The sequence below is a fragment of the Meleagris gallopavo genome, chromosome 15 (genome assembly GCF_000146605.3).
Source record: "Meleagris gallopavo isolate NT-WF06-2002-E0010 breed Aviagen turkey brand Nicholas breeding stock chromosome 15, Turkey_5.1, whole genome shotgun sequence".
Classification (NCBI taxonomy): domain Eukaryota; kingdom Metazoa; phylum Chordata; class Aves; order Galliformes; family Phasianidae; genus Meleagris; species Meleagris gallopavo.
Window position 1 is genome coordinate 800,609 of NC_015025.2, and position 6,678 is coordinate 807,286.

General features: G+C 48.2%; 1 long non-coding RNA gene across 1 annotated transcript; it reads left to right on the forward strand.

Annotated features, from left to right (window-relative positions):
* Window positions 1-709: 709 nt before the first annotated feature.
* On the forward strand, window positions 710-6,548 carry LOC104913221. Its single transcript, XR_795223.3, has 3 exons — window positions 710-1,340; window positions 1,868-1,980; window positions 5,128-6,548. It is a non-coding gene; the product is annotated as an uncharacterized LOC104913221 (long non-coding RNA).
* The last annotated feature ends 130 nt before the right edge of the window (window positions 6,549-6,678 follow it).

Below are 6,678 nucleotides of genomic sequence, written 5' to 3' on the forward strand. Positions count from 1 at the left end.
GGGAATCAACTCTTTGAAAGGGTAGATAACTGCAGGACAAGGGGAAATGGTTTTAAGTTGAGGGAGGGAGGATTTAGGTTGGATGTCAGGGGGAAGTTCTTTACAGAGAAAGTGGTGAGGTGCTGGAACAGCTGCCCAGAGAGGCTGTGGATGCCCCGTCCATCCCTGGAGGTGTTCAAGGGCCCTGGGCAGCCTGGTCAAGCATTAAATGTGGAGGTTGTTAGCCCTGCGTGTGGCAGGGGGGTTGAAGATTCATGGTCCTTGAGGTCCCTTCCAACCCTGGCCATTCTGTGATTCTGTGTGTGCAGTGCCCAGAATGCCCAACCAGATTCCCAGCAGATCTCGCAGAGTTGCCTAGGCTGAAGGAATTGGAGTTTTTTTTTCCATGATTACATTTGTGAAGTGGGGCTTGACCTGTGGAAGGGACAACAGTGGCTGTTTTTCAGCACTTGCACAGCCAACACATGCGGTCTTCTGCAGACTTAGAGCCAAGAGCATTCCAGAGGGCAGCCTGAGGCTTCCTTGGTTTCTGCTGTTTCTTTGACAGAGGGGTGAAGATGTGTTGACATCTCCATCACAGACATGATCTTTGGCTTCTCACATCATCCTGCTTTGAAGCTGCAGGAGAAGTGAAGAAGTTACTCCACCATGTGCTGTGCTTCCAAACAGCATCCACCCAAAGCTTTGCAGCATCTGTCTCACAGTGGAAGATAAAACAGTGCTGTTGGAAAGGCAATGTGAGCTCTGAGCTCAGCCTGTGGAAGGTCCTGAAATGAGACTGGATGTGCAACTTTTCATTTTGTGGGGAGAAGGAAAATGAATTACATATGAGCAAGGCTGATATTGAGATCATCTCCATGTTCTTGCCAGCAGTCATTCATCATACTTGCAGTTTTGCTATCTGAGCTGTGCAGATAGAGGAACTTTACACCACCCATTCTGGCTTTAAAGGCAGTAAGTCTCCAAGCATCCTTCAAAAACTCCACGTGCACTTCTCCAGCCCTGGCAAACTACTCGAGGGTGAGTGGGACCAGAATCTCAGCTGAGCACTCCTGCACTCTGACTGCTCCAGCACCCCAGGAGCATCCATCTGGCAGGTGGTGTCTGAGAGTATGATTGCAAAAAGACACAGTGTGAGGTGCTGTGGTGAGAGGGTGAGATGAGAGCCAGCCTGGGGTGGAGAATGGGAGTACTGCAGTAGGACTAGACAGTGTCTCCTTCCCTGATGAAAAGGCTGATGACTCCCTCTTTAATTACAGTAATGAATTTAGCAAGTTGGTAGCAGAGGAGTATCTCAGCTTCTTTGACTTCACTGGCTTGACCCTCGACAAAGCACTCAGGTGAGCTGGGCTCTCGGCACTCCCACGTATGTCTGGGCTGGTTGGGGCAGAGCAGGTGGGTTTCTCTGGGCTTCCTGGCTCCAAAGAGACTGTCCATGGACAGGAGCAGAGACGGATTATAATTTAATTTTTGCTTTGGTGTCACATTTGGCACAACGTACTGCCACCAAAAGTGGGCTTTGCTAAGAGCACTCACAGCCTGCTTCCCCACGGTGGAGAGCGGCTTTCCTGGGAATCCTATTCTGTACAAACTCAGACCAAGTGAGAGCAACTTCTGCCCTTAGGATGGACGACCCATCCTGACGCCAGTGAGCCAGGTACGCCCTACCTCAGCTGGCAGTATGTTTCCCTGCTCAGCTCAGGGCCAGCCTCAAGGCCTGTACCTGCAGGGCTCCTGGGTGCGGGCTATGGAGAGGACAAAGGCTTCCCTAGCTGCTATGAGGACTCCCTTCCTATCTTTCCCTGTAGTGTGGATGCTTTCCAGCAGATTGATCCATGACATCTTAAGTATCACTTTCTCTTTGCAGGACATTCTTGAAAGCATTCCCACTGATGGGAGAGACACAGGAGCGGGAGCGTGTGCTGATTCACTTCTCCCGGCGATACTGCCAGTGCAACCCAGAGGAGAGCACCTCTGAAGGTACTGCTTTCCTGGGACCGACTTTTTACACAGTCTGATAATGATAGGACAAGGGGAAATGGCTTTAAACTAAAACAGGGGAAATTTGGGTTAGATATCAGGAAAAAAATTATTTACTGAGAGGGCAGTGAGGCACTAGCACTGCTGCCCAGAGATGTTGTAGATGCCCCATCCCTGGAGGTGTTCAAGGCCAAGTTGGATGGGGCCCTAGCCAGCCTGAGCTGATGGGGGGCAGGCAGCCCATGGAAGGGAGATTGGAGTTCAATGATCTTTAAGGTCCCTTCCACATGAGCATGCCCAAGGTCATATTTGTAATGAGTATCTCTACGTACCTGCTTACAGACATCTGTAGTGCCTGCATCCAGGAATGGGTGGAAATCAGGCTGCTGACCTGCTCTCAGCCAGCATCACAGAACTGCTGGCTGTTCCTTCTCCACCCTCTTCAGCTTAGAATGTGGCAGTTGGGCCTGAAAGCTGCCTTGCCAAGGAGTAGCCTTGCCCAGTGTCATATAAACCCTGGAGTTATTCTGCCAAGCTAAATGGACACAAACTTCTCTGAAGCAGAATGACCTCTTTGCTTTTGTCTGTGGTAGCTGAGTAAAGTATAGGTTTAGCTGAATAAAGTGTAGGTTTATTTCATTTCCCTAGGTTTGCTTTACATGTGCATGTGATGTTCTCTCATACTGATCCGAAGAGGACCTTTCCCTGGAAAGGCTTCTCCACCTGTAGACATTTAGCTGTAGGCCAATCCTGACCTCTCTTCATCACCTCTCCTAAATGTGATCCTCAACTCTACTGCATTCCCCTCTAACCTATAGACAAGGGCCTTGGGACCCTTCCTCCTTGTCTTGTCCTCATGTTTCTTACACCCACTGTGTGCACGCCTGCTTGAGCAGAGGCTGAGCTGGAGCACAAGGCAGTCAGACCTCTGGCTCCATCCCATACCTTATAAACATAACAGCGTTGAGAGGGCAGAGTAAACAATATGCAAGCTTTGCTGTGGCAACACAAGTTTAATCAGCTGCCAATGGAGCCACAACATGACAAGTGTTCAGAAGAGAAGTTAGATCCCAGTTGTAATGATGTGTGAAAAGTACTTGCTAATAGGAAAAACAAAAGGATGAACTGAGAAGATTGAACTCCTCAACAATGCATGGCCCTCAGTCAAGGTGTCACTGCTTCAGGTAGGCCCTGATTTGAAAATGTTATAACCCTAAACAATACAAAACTCTTCAGAGTAAGGAAAAGTGGAACTGAACCATGACTGCCACCACTCTCATGACATTGTTAATGTTCAGGGCCACAGCATGCCCTATGATGATGGTAGCATGTGTCACAATGCTGGGCAGCATCACCCTGAAGACCAAATACAAACAAAATGAGTCCGAAGCAAAACAAAGCTGCACTCAGTGCTGGAAGTGAATGGGGCTTGAAAAATACACTTGTAATTCAATAGAATAAGTATGTGACAGGTCTAGAGGAAAGCAAAGCTCTTACAGTTCATACCTTCATCAGGACACTACAAAAGTATGCATTAGATGTGCAGTGGTTTAAGGAACCTATTGCAAGGGCTCACTCTCTTTCTTCAGAAAGCAGTTCCTTCTTGTTGTATCCAGCATGAACTGGCACGGGGTGTTCCAGCACAGTGACATCTGAGCCAGTACATGTTATCTAAAGAAACACCTGTGACTGTGATAATCTGTGGACATGCAGGCATGATGAAGCCAAGGCAATCTTGTCTAGAAATGACATGGTCATCGTGGAGGTCGTGCAGCCCTCTAAGACGATTTGGGACATTGCTGTGTGCTAATTCAGTAACTCTTCCACTGATGGAGACACAAAACAGCTGCAACACCAAAAGCGCTTCGCCCTGCTTGACGGGACACTGAAAACAGAGGTGGAAGAGGCCTCTGACCACTGAGAGGGGTGGTAGGCTTTTCTCCCAGACACTTGTGCCTTGGACAGACTGCTAGTGCCTTCTTACTCTGATACAGCCCAGAGCCAGAAGAGTTATACGTCTGTGCTGAGACGGTTTTAGTAAAAAGATGATGTCGATGTGATTGAGCCCAGCAGCAGCAAGCAAACAGCAGGTTTTGGGACACCAGCTCCACCTTGGGGCCATGGAGTGCATGGTCTACCTGCCCCAGTAAGTCAATGAAGCCAAGCGAAGATAGCCCAAAATCTTCCACAGAGGCTCCAGAATATGCCCTAAGTAGGCACTTTGTTCCAAGAATAAAACTGCTCCTGTGGATTTGAGGAAGTGCCTTTCTTAAGAGGTGATTCTCTCTTAAAGGGGAACATCTGTGATGGCACGGCCCTGGGATTGTCAGACCTGGAACAGAAATATGCGATATTCCCGCAAGAAACCCTTCATTCCTCACACACCGCAGTTCTTCCCAGAAAGGGAGGAATCTCATGTGCTCAGCTGCCTTCATCCTGGGCTCCTGTGTGTTTGGTTGCCTTTAGCTGGCAGTGTTTAGAGCTTGGCCTTGAGCATAAGCTGCCCAGGAAGGAGCACCCCAGCCCCCTTGTGTGGTCCGTGCATGTTGTGAGGTGGTGTGGAGGCAGACAGGTCTCTTGACTTGGAGCAGCTGAAGGGCTCAGCATGGTTTTGAAATAACAAGAAACCAGGCTGCCTGGTACAGAAGAGGGTTCTGCACTGTCTCAAATGGAAGGAAAAAAAAAGAGACCCAAAAACGCGGCACTCATTTGTAGTAATCATTTGTTGAGCTCGGAAGTGGTGGCTAAAGACTTCAGGGGAAATCAGTGCAATGACTGTGGTCAGTGGAGGGAAACTAGCTTAAAGCAGCAGGATCTCTGCTCCATTCTGCAATGCTGTTGGCTTGAAATGGGGATGGGGTAAGAGGAGATGGATTCAGCAAAAGGTCAGATATTAAGAGAGCCACTGACAAAACTGATTTCAAACCTGTTCGCTGGTGATGATTTAAGGAATAAGTAAAGTCTGAGGGGAAAACAGATTTTTTTTTTAACTACCATATGCAGTTGAAAAAAATAAGTGTTCTTTAAAGTCCAAAGACATAGCAACTAGCTCTGCTTTCACAATGAATGGGCTGCTGAGATAGAGCAAACACAGAAACTAAGTGAGAAGAGGATCAAAAATAGCTGTCTGACTACTGTGTGTTTCAGATGGGGTTCATACGCTCACCTGTGCCCTGATGCTGCTAAACACAGACCTCCATGGCCATGTAAGTAGCACTTGGAGATGTATCCTTCCTTCTTTCCTTCTGAGTATAGAGGTCTTTTCCTTTGTGCAGTATGTACTGCTGGAAAACCGAGATAGATTGGACACAAGTACTTTGACCAGCTCCATCGGGACTGTGGGTGCCAGGCCTAGCCCTAGGACAGACCTTCTCTTACATTACTGCACGCACAAGCCAAAGGCACATCTGATATCAGTTATTCTCCATAGGCACAGGCAGTACGGCTCTCTTCCCAGGACCTACTGCATGCATCAGCACTGCCCCAGAAGCTCTTGGGAGATCTTTCAGCACTGATCTCCGCGGTGTAGAAACAGCAGCTCCAACTGTGCTGCTTTTTCTTCTGATGCAGAAACACGATGCTCCCCTCATCTGCAAAACTGCTGCAAGGGAGTCATTAGTTTTGTACAGGACCAGATCTGATCTTTCATTCCCAGAACGTGAAGTAGTTCCCAGATGTTCCCCAAGACACTGCAGACAGCAACTGGAGAGCATCACATCAGACAAAGAGCAGGCGAGCAGAGCTTACTGCCAGGTGTCACACAGGTGTGACTGGAAAACTGCAGAGGCTGTGAGATATCTTCTCACAGCTGTGCATAGATTGGATTTGTTCCTAAAAGGTCAGCTGGGTTGTTGCCAATGTCTAGCGAAAACAGCAGAATGGGAGGAAGAGTCACTGCAGAGGCGAGATGGGCCTGGGCATAGGTCTCACTAGTTGTGCTGGGAGCCCTGGACAGCCGTGACATGCAGCTGGGAGCACGCAGGCTGTGCCCTGCTTGCTGCAGAAGGCTGCAGGTGCTGCTATCCTTCCTGCTGTCCAGCCTTCTGGTGCAGACAGAGCGTGGCCACGAGCTTCAACAGGTTGTTCCCAGGGCTAGAGGAGCTGCTTGAGTCTCAGCTCACTGAAGCTCCTTCTTTCACCTCTGAGAACTTAGGCATGCAGCCACGGAGTGGGGAAGGCTTGTTACTGCAGACTGCACATGTGAAACCTACGGTAGTTTTAGTCCCTTTTTCTGCTCCACAGCCCCATTGATTTCCAAGCTGTATTACCAGAGTCCTCTTCTGCCTCCAGCTGGTCACAGTTCATTGTGCATCTGCAGAGACTTGCCCTGATTTTCTCTTCATTATGCTTTTAATAAGGTGGCAGTAGGACATAACATCAATTTATTTGCAAACTGGTTTATAATCACCTTTAAAGGGAGCCTCAGACTGTACAGGTGAGAGCACCACATGAATGCTCCTCACCTGTGTAGATGCAAAGGCACTACCAGTGCCTAATGGTGATGACTCCACTGGTGCACTGGTGCAGCATTAGTTTTTCATTGATAATAGGTTTGGTAAGAAGAAATGATCTCATGGTAATTAAGCAAGGAAAAATACAGCTTTCTTTTGACAAGATGTAGAAATGCCTGAGCTTTTCTTTGAAAAAATCTTCTCTTTATTTTTTCTGTGTAACATTAATTTCTTCTCCTTCTCCTCT